The following is a 13,277-nucleotide window of genomic DNA, read 5'->3' on the forward strand; positions in this document are numbered from 1 at the left end:
ATCAAATTAGAATGGTATCACACACTTTCCACAAGACAGGCTCTACTTCATGCTTCTTTCTCTTCTATTTTAAGAGCCATTCGATACCCATAGGCATAAGTGTCTGGTTGTCAAGGAACTGGAAATGATACTGGACAGGCAGTTTGAGTTCCTAGTAATAAAAATCGATCATCTCTTTGACAGCAATTACCAAAACAGGGCATGGTTTTCGCTACTCGGTTTGCCCATCCTGGGCCACCTCTAACTTAGAGCATTAGTATAACAGTTGACGACAGAGGGATAGGGGTGGAGCATTCTCTAGGGCAGTGCCCTGAGTGAAATTTACTGTCCTCCCTGAAATTTACAGTCCCTATGTGTGCAAAAACTCACCTAATTCTTTCCACAGTCTTATCAGGTAAGGGCTCATAACATCTCCACTTACAGATGAGGAAACTGAGGTTGAGAGAAGTCTTGCCCAATATGACATGTCCGATACACTGGCAGTAAATTCCAAATGCCTCTGGTTCTTACCCACAATCTACTTTGCATCTGTATCTATACAGTTGTTCTTCTGAGTCTAGAAGTGAGGTTTGCTTTGATTGTAGCCCCACCTTTCACTTGGAGCTGGAAGTAAACCTATCATCATTTCCACACACCAACCCCAGCTTGTTTCACTTCCCCAAATGGCTGCTTCTCAGGCAGTACAGAGAGACTGTAAAATCCACTGTGAATTTTTTCCCCTTGAGACTCACTCAATCCAAATCAGGACTCTTAAAAAATAACCAAAAACAAAATCTTAAGAGTTCAAGTTGAAAGGGTGGTCTGTGTGTTAAAAAAAACCTTTGGCATTGGGCTGGGAAGGTGGCTCAGTGGTAGAGCGCTTGCCTTGCATGCATGAGGCCCTGGGTTTGATTCCTCAGCATCCCATAAGCAGAAAAAAAAGCCGGAAGTGGAGCTGTGGCTCAAGTGGTAGAGTGCTAGCCTTGAGGTGAAGAGCTGAGGGACAGCGCCCAGCCCCAGAGTTCAGGCCCCACGACCGGACCCCCCCAAAAAAAAAATTGGCATTACTTCAGCTGTCCCCCAGACTTTGAACCAAACTGGAATTTCCAAGCTCAAAAGGTGTCCCATAAAGTTGTTCTTTAAAAGTAACAAAACTATAAGAATGTCCAGTGTAAAAGCATCCAAATGGGTATGGCGGAGAGAGAAATGGGTGTCAGTCACTGGAAAAGAGATAGGAAGTTCGCAGTGCCTGAGGTTCCCAAGATGCCAGGATTGGATTGGTTGCACGTCGAGGGTGGTGTTAGCTGATCAGGACCTTGGGGTGCTCTTTGGAGAAGGTAGAAAGAGAGAATTGCCAACTAGTAGTAATGAGATTTACTACCAGGAAAAAAATCCAATGTGGTTCATTTGAAGGGAATAAGCTGAGCCATAGTGAGCAGAAAAGCAAGGAAAAGAGAGCTTCATCACCCTGAAAACCGTATAACAATTTAAAACGCTATTTAAGCAGAATTACAGGTTAGCAGACCTTCATATGCATGCAGTGACAATACAAACTAGAACAGCCCTCAAGGACAGTGAAAAATGGGAAGATAATGTGTGTGTGTGTGTGTGTGTGTGTGTGTGTGTGTGTTTGTATATGTGTGTGTGGTGTGTGCGTGCATGCACGCGTGCATGCTACTCCTGAGGGCCTAGATGCTATCTTTTAACTTTTTCTTTTCCCTCAAGGCTAATGCTCTAGCATTTGAGCCACACCGCTTCTGGCTTTTTGCTGGTTAATAGGAAATAAGAGTCTCATGGACTTTCTTGCCCAGGCTGGCTTTGAACCCTAGTCTTCATATCTTGGCCTCTGACTAGCTAGGATTACAAGCATGAGCTACTGGTGCCTAGCTACAAAATGACAATTATTTAGTATTTTCTACTCTGCATCTTTTCCTTATGCACATGGACATACTTATACTACACACACACACACACACACACACACACACACACACACACACACACACACACACACACACACACACACACACACACACACACACACACACACACAATGTCTTTTCAGGCACAGTTTCTTTTCCCCAACTCCTTTATCCACCTCTCCTAAGTGCAGGGAACACCCACCTTGGCCCTAAGAAAGATGGATGCAAAATCATAAAGCAGACAGATCTTGAGCACCTTACTTCAAATCTTTCCCTGTCCCCCATACCTTTTGCTCCTTCAGGGCTCAAATATCTACTGATGCACCCTGACACTATGCTCACTGGCCTGACCCTCAGCTACCCACACTGCACACATGCCTCCTTTCCCTCCTCTCCTTGTTGGTTTTCAACACTTGACAACCAACCAGCAATGGCTGGTGCTAACCCAACACAGCACACACCCCCACCCTGAGCACAGGGCTTAAAGAGCTCTGCCATGCACGAACTGTGTGATACTGAGCCAGGCCCAACCTCTTTGCCTCTTTTCTCCTCTAAACTGGAGGCTTTGAATTCCCCACATCACCTAGCACAGAATAACAGGTGGCTAATGAATGTCAGCTGTCACAAATGCCTTTATTATTAGACGCACAGCTGGAACTTTGTGGAGACAATATGCTGCCATCAACCAAAGTTCCTTGAAGCAGTCAAAAAAGAAGGGTGTCTGGTATTCTAAAGTGACAGTAGAGGCTTGTTCATCCCCTTACAAGCCCCGCAGGCCTTTTTAGCTCCAGGAAGCTGGACACACAAGGACTCCTGGTCAAGGAAGAAGGGCTTGCCATGATCCATCAGCCCTGGTGTGGCCACCACAGCCACGCCTGTGAGTCAAGCTCTGGGCTGTTATTTGCTGTGTGGCTTTGAGAAAATGACTTTGCTTTCCTGAGTTCCAGGTTCCTCTTCTATAAAATAAAGGCAATCTTACCAGTTAGGATGTCCTAATGGAGTGGCCATGATAATTAAATGGTTATCATAGTAAAATAAAGGTTGAGCATCTCTAATCCAAAGATCTGAAATCTGATATGTTACCAAATCCAAAAGGTTTTGAGTATAGTGTGACACCACAGGTGGAAAATTCCACAGATGCCCTTATGTAAGGGTCATAGTTGAAATTCAGTTGTGCTAAAAATTGTATAAAATGTCCTTCCGAATATGTGTGTACAAATTATATGTGAAACAAATTATTTAATGTTTAGACATGGGGCCATCCCCAACATATCCGATTATATATATGCAAAAGTTCCAAAATCCAAAAATCATCCTGAACACTCTGGTCCTAAGCCTCTCAATTATGAAAACTCCATAAATACCTGCCACAGTGGTCAGCTTGGTGCCAATCCCAACAATGAGATGTACAAGTTGTTATGTCGAAAAACGAACTTTACAACTTTTGTGGGGGGGGGAGGGGATTGGGTCGGGGGAGGTGGGGGGAGTATGGGAAGGGATGGGAAGGGGAAACAAAGAGGAGGCAACAATGCTTGATAAGAAATGTACTCATTACCTTGCCCATGTAATTGTAACTCCTCTGTATGGTATTCTCACAATAAGAAAAAAGAATTAGAAGGAGGGGCTGCCTGAGCTAGGGTTAGAGCGAGAGAAGCTAAACCAAAGCTAAAGTGAGGGTGGCAGTCATTTGTTTGGTGCCTGGAGATTGGACTAGTGAATTTCCTAGCACAGGTCCCAGAAGCAGTGGCTACATCCAAGCCCTCAAATCACCTCCTCAATAGGCTTCAGTCACCCAATCTACCCCAGCCTGACCATTCATTCTTGGTTGTGTGTGGTCCCTACTCTCTATACTGGCCCCTCTTCCCTCCTTCTCCTTCTTTCCCTTTCCTTCCTTTCCTTTCTCCCTCCTTCTTTCCCTTCTTTCTTCTCTCTTCCACTTTTCCCTCCTCCCCTCCTCTCTTATCTCTTCTTCTCTTTCTTCCCCTCTAATATTCTTACCCTCTTCTTCTTCTTCCTCCTCCTCCTCCTCCTCCTTCTCCCCCTCCATCTCTCTCTCACACACACCTACCTTCAACACTTAGGTCCCAGTGGCCCATGGTTTGCAATGAATCGAGTGTACAGTTTAGCCTCAGTGACCCAGGGCATCCTCACTCCAGGATTCTGCCAAGTCTCAGAGTGCCAAAACCAGAAATAAGCCAGCAGAAGGTGCAGAGAGAGCTTAGGAATACAGAAGCAAGTGTGGTATGCTCATAGCCCTCCAAAACAAGGGACAAAGTTTGGACTTCATCCCTTGCTCTGACCTTCTCTTTCTGATCATCAACCATGGAGGACAGACAGCTGGTTTGCCACCTGGGGTCCCCTGCCTAGTGGCTGTTCACACTCCCAGAGTGCCTTGCTACCTGGTGGCTGCAGAGTTATCCCCAACAGACATCCTTTCAGCACAGTTGTGGGGGTAGAGGGGGGAACTCCTTAGCTGTTCAGGAGCAGGCAAAGAACCAGGGGACCTTAGAAGGCCACATCCCGGCAGAGCAACCCCATCAGAGCGGATAAGTTCTCAAGTGGCAAAGGTAAGGTCACAGGTCCTGGACAGAGAAGTCTAAGCTGCTAGTCTCCAGCATGCGACTGGGTGCTGAGTGTGTGTGTGTGGGGGGGGGAATCTGTGATCCCAGTGGACAGAATGATGAAGCTGCTGCTGCCCAGTGCTTCATTACAGTGCAAATAACGAAAGGGAACATGACAGCCACTGAGGAGGGACAGCCAGGACTCATGCAGATGGGCAAGGAAAGGGACACTTTCACTACCCCTTGCAAGAACCCTGTATGACTGCCTCATTATGCAAAGGCTGGGGTAGAACTAGAAGCAATTTGAAAAGACAGGGATGGTGGCACTTATCAGAGTCATGAAAGAGTCTCAATGCTAGGCATAGCTCCTTCTCAATGTATGTGGTGCTGGAGCAAGCAGAGACAGATTTGATTCAGGCCAGAACACTGTGTTCCCCTTTTAATGTGTACCCCCACCCCAAACAGCCACCCCCAAACAGCCATCCCAAATAGGGGATCAGAGTCTGATATCTCTTTTGTTTGTGTTGCCTGCATGAACAGCACTCGGGGTATAGAGTAAGCACTGAGTAAATGTTATGGGTTAAGAAATTTTTTAATGTTCACTGAATTGGCTAAATATCACTCCATCTAACAAACCCTGTTATACAGTACTATGTCCAAACACCAGATGCTGGCTCCAAAGAGAAATGAACTAAGATCGCTTACCTTAAAGCGCTCCAGATAATGTTGGGGGGAGATAGACAAAATTTTAACACTCTAAAAGAGATTGAAGGTGAGTTATAGGGTACACTGGAAATCAGAGAGACCAGGGAAGGGGTTGTCGCTAGCCTAGGGAGTTAAGACTGTTCCCACAGAAGTAGCCATGAAGTGAAAGCCAGTGTCCCCTTGCCATCTTCCAGCTGTTCTGTGCAAAGACAGAAAGCCTTCCTGACCCAGCCCTGCAGCTCATCCGGTATGACAGTGGTGTCCTGGCCACCCTGCTGGATGGGCTAATACCTGCAGGCTGGACACCCACAATGAGCAGATGGAATTATAACTAGCAGGGGATGGGTGCTAGTACCCCACATCACCTCTCCTCCTTCTGCTCACCTTCCGGACGGCCACCCCAGCACACATTCTACCACCCTTGCTCTCTTACTTTCAAGAACAATGCCTTCCTGTGGCCATCTTAGAAGCAATGGTGTCCCCTTCATCCAGCTTCTAAGCCTTGCTTCAGACATGTTCCCTTTCTTCCTGCTCCCAAAGCCAGAGGAAGGACATTCATGGCTATAGGAAGGTGAGAAAAGCAATTGTACAGTCAGCAGAAACCACACTTTAGGTATTGAGTTCACATGTTTACAGGAGCTAAGGAGCCATGGAGGATGCTGGGCAGGCAGCAGCAGCAAATCATAGCTGGGCCAGCCATGGGGTCATAACACAGAAATAACCAACACAGCTGAATGGCCAAGCTAGGATGCTCAGAGGGCTGGATGAATTCAGAACACTTTATACTTAGGATGGCAAAACCTTATTGTAAGTATAGGAAGTATAGAACCATGTATCGGGGGAGGAGGATGGAAATCATGGGCTAGAAAGGAAGGAGGCTGAGCACACATGTGCTGACCTCATTTGTTTCACAGACAACAGCTAACTGACCAATTGGCAGCTAGATAAAAATAGCCTAACCTAAGAGGTTTAAATATCTAACCTTACGTTAGAGACAATTGTTAAGAACTGAGTGTTAAAAGAATTAACACGTCTTAATTACCTATATCTCCTTTCCAACTGAAATAAACTGGGTTTGGTTAAAGTGGTTTTGTCAATTTAGTGTTTTCTAAATAATTATGAACTAGCTAATTTGCATTTATCACTTTCAGCTCAAAGTCATGACTATCTAATATTTAGTCAGTGATCCAAATAGAAAGAAATCTCATGTTTTCTATTGTTTTTCCTGGAGGTACTATGGAAAAACATCGAAGTCAAACTATTCTTTGCAATCTTCACCCTTCCCTTTTTCTCTCTCCTTCTCTCTCCCTCCTTCTCTATCTCTCTATCTGTGTCTCTATCTCTGTCTCTGCCTCTGTCACTGTCTATCTCTCTGTCTTTCTCTTTTTCTCTCTCCATGAGCAAGGAAACATGATTTGCTCAGCTAACAATTAGCTGAATAACCCTAAACAATTTGTTCAACTTCTCTGAGCATTCATATTCTCCTATGGAAACTTAAAGTTTGAGTTTTAACGAGCTATGCTTTCCTTCCCATCTCCAAAATTGTTTAAAATAAATTGTGGTGTTCTTCCAGCCCAGCCTTTCCTCCGGGGCTTGGCAGTTCCCACCATTTTCTTAGTGTGAAGAACTACTCACAGCACATGGCCAGGCTAAGATCTGCTCCCTCACATCTAGGTGATAATTTGCAATTTGTTAATTTGCATACCAGCTCCCCTGGAAGGCAAGAAACAGAAAACAAAGGCAACGTAGTAAATTCTGCAATTGTCTAGCCAGTCTCAGTGCCTCTGGGTCTACAGATGAGAAAAGAGGATAGAGAGAGAAAAGAAAAGCAAATCTCTGTTCCATAGGTTTTAGAAAGGGTACCATTTTAAGCTGGGCACTGATGGTTCATAACTGTATTCCTAGCTATGTAGGAGGCTGAGATCTGAGAATCATGGTTCAAAGCCAGATGGGGAAGGAAAGTCTGTGCGACTCTTATCTCCACTTAACTAACAAAAAAGCTAGAAGTAGAGCTGTGGCTCTACTATTTCAAGCCCCAAGACTAGCATACACAAAAACAAAAGGGTACTATTATATTATTTTGGTTTTGAACCCCAAATGGGAAAAAACCCACTGTGATGCATGGTGCATTATAAAGTATTAATCTGTAAACAAAGCAAATTTGAGAGCACTGACTCACTTGTTTCACACGTAGGAGCTCACCTTCAGGCAATTTGAATGCTCATTGCACTCTAGACAGTGGCTTACAGCTATAAGTACATCTGTAAAATATAAACTTTTCCATCTTTATGTAAATGTAAATGCTTAATAGGCTGGGACTTATTGTTAACTTGTCTTCAGCTTTAATCACTTTTGAAAACCAGAATGATCTCTAAATGAATTCCAAATAAAATATTATAGAAAAGAAATTCTAAATACATACCCAACTGTTTAAAGATGCTGAATGATTTGTAAAATTATTCCACGACACATCCAAGTTACTAATTCTGTATGACTATCAACCATGTTTATTTTCAAACATTATCATTTAAACCACACATTTGCTCCAAGCATTTATATAAATTTCTCCCAGAGCCAGACCATGAAACCTATAAAGACTAGAACTGTGCACCAAAAGCATACCAGCATGTTGAAGAGAGGGCGTAAACCATACACCAGTGGCTCACATCTGTAATCCTAGCTATTCAGGAGGTTGAGATCTGAAGAATAGTGGTTTGAAGTTATATAAGGTAGAGCACAAGCCAAACAAGTCAAGCTGAGGAAACTCAAGACCCTGAGTTCAAACCCTAGTACTGGTACTGGCACATGCCCAAACACACACACACACACACACACACACACACACACACACACACACACACACACACACACACACACACACACACACACACACACACACACACACACACACACACACACACACACACACACACACACAGGAAAACTACTTGCCACCTGGAAACAATAAAATAACGTATGTTTGTGGCTGACTTCCTTCCCATCAGGCATTTCTTTCAGTGCTGACATATTTAACTTAAGGATTCCTTTACAGTCTTTCAGGAAATTATCATCATTGTTCTCATTTATATATGAAGACCCTAAAACAGACAACTTAACCCAGGTCCTAGTCAGTAAGACTGAATTACAAACAAAGAGGACTGACTCCATAGTCTATTCTTTTTCTCTATATAAGTAATATCCTTATTGGAAGATAAACTGCATACCTCAAAATGCATTCTTTTGAGGTATCCAGTCCAGTTCCGTAACGTTTGGTATATTCACAGTGCTGTGAATCACTAAAATCCCGTCACCGTCTAGTTATAGAACATCGGCACGACCCCAAACACCCCATCACCCAGCCTATTCCCAGTCTTTCCCACTCCTCTAGCTTCTGACTGCCCCTATTTTTCTGCCCATTCATATTTCTTTCATAATGATCATCTTTAAAGCACTGAAGATTTTAGTTCTTCTCAAATCCAGTTTTTCTTTGCTTGCATATGTTTTTGGTGTCATACAAAAAAAAATATTACCAAACCCAGTATCACCAAGATTTGCTTTTCTGTTTTCTTTAGAGTTTTCTGGTTTTAGATCTTACATTTAGGTCTAGGATCCATTTGGAGTTAACTTTTTCTTTTTTCGGGTAACAGTTTGAACTCAGAGCTTTGTGTTTCCTTGGCTTGCTTTCTTAGCTAGAGCACAACCACTGTAGCCATGTCTCCAGTCTAGATTTTAGCTAGTTCTTTAAGAGATGGAGTCATTTCTGTCTGGGTTGGTTTGTAAACATTACCCTCCAGATCTCAGCCTCCTAGTAGCTAGGATTACAGAAGTAAGCCACCAGCATCTGTCTTGCAGTTAACATTTTTATAGAGCCAGGAATAAAAGCAGAAGTAAAAACAGAAGAAAATGGGAAATAAATTAAGCAAGAATAATATCATCTTATTGATGAACCATGCATGGATGGATCACTTGTCTCATGCTGTCTTTTTTGTTATTATTTATTGTAAAGGTGATGTAGAGAGGAGTTACAGTTGCATAGATAAGGTCATGAGTACATTTCTTTTTGAACAGTGTTATCTTCTCTCTCATTTTTACCCGTATCTCCCTCCCTTTCCCTTCAAAGTGATAAAACTTGTTTCTAACATAGTGTCTGGTGAGTATCACTGTTGCATTTGTTCACTCTTTGTCCTATATTTCTGTGATACTCCTTCCCTTCCCCAAATCAGATAAACATAAGACAAAGGGTTCAGAAATGAAAATAGGAACAACAGGGAATAAACCAAAGGAACACAAGAAAGAAAGAACTGAAAACAGTACACAAAAAAAGGAAACTCTCTTGTTTCTATTTCTTGGATTTCATTATAATAAGCATCATTTTATAGTCATAAATATTGAGCTATTGTGATCCTCTGTTAAGAATATACTAGACATAGTTATTACAAATGAGGGAAAACATGTAGCCTATGTTTCTTTGGGCCTGGTTTGCTTCACTTAATGTAATTTTTTTTTCCAAGTCTTTCCATTTCCTTTGAATGGGGCTATGTCATTCTTTTTGATGGAAGCATAGAATTCCACTGTGTATATATACCACATTTTCCTGATCCATTCATCTACTGAGGGGCATCTGGGTTGATTCTACATCTTAGCTATGGTAAATAATACTGCAATGAACATATTTGTGCTGGTAGCTTTAGTGCCATCTTGTTTGTGGTCTTTTGGGATTGCTGGGTCATGGGAGAGTTCTATGTTTAGTCTTTTGAGGAGCCTCCATACTGCTTTCCAGAGTGGTTGAACAAGTTTACATTCCTACCAACAGTGTAGTAGCTTTCCCTTTTGCCACATCCTTGCCAGATTCTGTTATTGTTAGTTTTCTTGATAATGTCCCTTCTAACTGGGGTGAGGTAGCATCTCAATGTTGTTTTGATTCTCATTTCTTTTGTGGCCAGTTTCTTCATGTGTGTATTGGCCATTCTTACTTCTTCAGAGACGTATCTTTTTAAGTCTTTAGCACATTTATTAATTGGGTAGTTGTTTATCTGAGAGTTTATTTTGAGGGGATTTAACTTTTTGAGATCTAAGTGTATTTTAGATATGAAAAGATTCACACTCTTCCTTCACTTTTTGGTCAGTGCTGGCATCCTACCACTTGAGCCACACTTCCACTTCTGGCTTTTTGCTGGTTATTTGGAAATTAGAGTCTCATGGTTTTGTCTGCCCAGTCTGGCTTTGAACCTCAGTCTTCAGATCTCTGCCTCCTGAGGAGTTAGGATTATAGGCCTAAACTATGGCACCTGGCCAGCCTGCCATTTTGCTGGTTATTTTGGAAATAGAGTCTTGTGGACATTTCTGTCAAGGCTGGCTTCAAATCATGATGCTCTGAAGCTCTGATCCTTGAATAGCTAAGATTACAGGTATGAGCCACTGTCTTCTGGTTGATGTTGTTTTTGTTGTTGTTAGTGCTGCTGCTTATAGACTTAGTGTCTTTCCTAATTCTATACATTGTTTATTTATAATCTCTTATGCCCACTGAAGTCTATGCTGAGTTCACTTAGTGATCAGATAACAAATAAACAAGCATTTTCTTAAGTACTTTCAACCAACACATTCCCCAGCCTTAACCAAAGAGCTCCTATGTGTGTGGTGGAAAAGTAATGCTTCATCAGGAAATTTATATTTCTGCTATAGGCTTCACATCCAGCTGGAACTGAGCCTTAAGGTCAACTAAATGGAAGAGAATAGTACCTTCTTGAAGTTTATCTGTGCATATTTATAGCCCTGTAGATCTCAGGAATGTGCTAGAGATTTTAAGATCCCTCATGAATATATTACTTTCTAGTTTTTCTTTCCAAGTTGTTTGTGTTATCTGTTATTAGTCTCAAGTGGTATCTACTTCAGACAGCTGTGATGTGAAGTAGTTCCTTCAAATTGTGTTTGGAAACCATCCTATAGATAGGGTTATTTGTACCAAGTGAGCACTGAATCAGATCAAAGAAAAATAAGCCCTGGGAATCGAGCTTTTCAGGGTGTTGCCAGAAAGGTACAAGAGCAGGAAGTTAGGTAGGAGGAGGTTTCAGGGATTCCAACCCCTTTTTCTCCCATTCATTGGGTTTCTCAGCCATATATTTTTAGAATCAATGAGCCTGTTGGTTTGCAAGACTACCATTGGCGGTGTGGAAATGAAGTAAAGCTTCTCAAATCTGTCGTCTTAGAGTCTTGCGATGTATCTGTTCTTGAACAAACACTACTCAATTTTTTTCAGTTTTGGTTCATTTTCAGAGTTTTGAGCACAGTCACTGCTGCATTGCCATTGTGGAAGCTGATTGGGTCTGCCTGCCTGGCTGTCTTCCTTCCTTCCTTCCTTCCTTCCTTCCTTCCTTCCTTCCTTCCTTCCTTCCATTCGTCCTTCCTTCCGTTCGTCCTTCCTTCCTTCCTTTCTCCCTCCCTCCCTCCCTCCCTGCCCCTCTGTATCTCTGTATCTCTTCCTCTTTCTTTCTTTCTTTCTTTCTTTCTTTCTTTCTTTCTTTCTTTCTTTCTTTCTTTCTTTCTTTCTTTCTTTCTTTCTTTCTTTGTTCAATACTGGGGTTTGAAGTCAGGGCCTCACACTTGTTCCACTTGCTTGCTCTACCTGTGCTCTACCACTTGAGCCACACCTTCTTTTGGGTTTTTGTTGGTTAATTAAGAATGGAGTCTTGGACTTGTTTTCCTGGGCTGGCATCAAATCATGATCCTCTACTTCTCAGACTCCTTGGATTGTACACATGTCTTCAACAAAAGAAGCTCAGGGACAGTAGCACCCAGGCCCTAAGTTCAAACCCCAGGACTGGCAGAAAAAAGAAAATGCATTATTAAGGAATTTATTAGTGTTTGAATACCCTGGAATACACTTATATACACCTGGATTTTCTAAGTCAATCACTGGACATGGTCTCTGTCCAACCAAGAGATGTGGTTAAATGAGATGGTTGTGTCTGCTGTTGGTGTAGCACAATACATTGTTTTATAGTTAACTTTCCTAAACTATATAATATAGTAGATACATAAATCAACAATGTAGTAGTTTATTATCATTTCTAAGTAGTGTATATTATACATAATCATAGTGCTAGGCTTTTATAAGACTGGAAGCACTCCACTAGTCCTATTTATTCTATTATCACACAATCACATGAGAAGTGCAACACACTATGATGTTGAAACAGGAATCATGTCACCAACAACAGATCATTTTGAGTTCCATTATAAGCTCACATGATCACGATCCTACATGCAGCCCATCAGCAGCAGATATGGATTTTCATTTCTCCATTTGTCCTGCATAGTATAGGCATTGTACTGACATTTCAGATATCATGTTCATAGAAAGCTATCTATGGATTTAACTTTAACATAATAAAGGGTTATTCAAAACCTAGTTTAAACCTAGAAAGAAGCATTGGTCTTTGGAGATTAAAAATTAGTACTCTAGACTCTTTTGTTTCTATCATCACAGCTACCCTATTTCTACTGCTAGAATATTTCCAAGGAGTTCCTGGTGTCCATATTCTCTCAAATCTCACTTGGGAGTAGACAGAGAGCTTTATTGGTGCCAAGTCAGAGGGAAAATAGGTAAAGTAGGAATGAGCCATATAGAATACATTAAGGATCCAAGTGCTGGTGATTCGTACCTATAATCTCAGGAAGCTGAGATCTGAGGATCACAATTTGAGGACAACATGAGTAAGAAAGTCTGTGAGATTCTTATCTCCAATTAACCTCCCTTCCCCAACTTCTCCTTCCCCCCCAAAAAAACAGAAGTAGAGCCTACAGTAGTAGAGAACTAGCCTTTAGCAAAAAAAGCTAAGGAACAGCACAGAGACCCTGAGTTAAAGCCACAGTACCAACAACACACACACACACACACACACACACACACACACACACACACACATATACACACATATATACATATACACATAAATACATATACACACATAAACATATATATTCACACAGCATAGAGGTTATACAGTTTTAGAAAGGCTCAATGGAGAGTGTATATATATATACACACACATATATTGCTTTTAATGTCTCATAAGTTTATGAGACATGTATATACATATATATGCATATG

At 41.9% G+C, this 13,277-nt stretch overlaps 1 protein-coding gene across 1 annotated transcript in view; it reads left to right on the plus strand.

Moving 5' to 3' along the window:
- The window catches only part of F13a1 (coagulation factor XIII A chain), a 172,512-nt gene that overhangs the window by 101,031 nt on the left and 58,204 nt on the right, over positions 1-13,277 (plus strand). The window lies entirely within an intron of this gene.

This window comes from Dipodomys merriami, unplaced genomic scaffold (assembly GCF_024711535.1).
Source record: "Dipodomys merriami isolate MVZ:Mamm:240054 unplaced genomic scaffold, mDipMer1.0.p SCAF_16, whole genome shotgun sequence".
Classification (NCBI taxonomy): Eukaryota; Metazoa; Chordata; class Mammalia; order Rodentia; family Heteromyidae; genus Dipodomys; species Dipodomys merriami.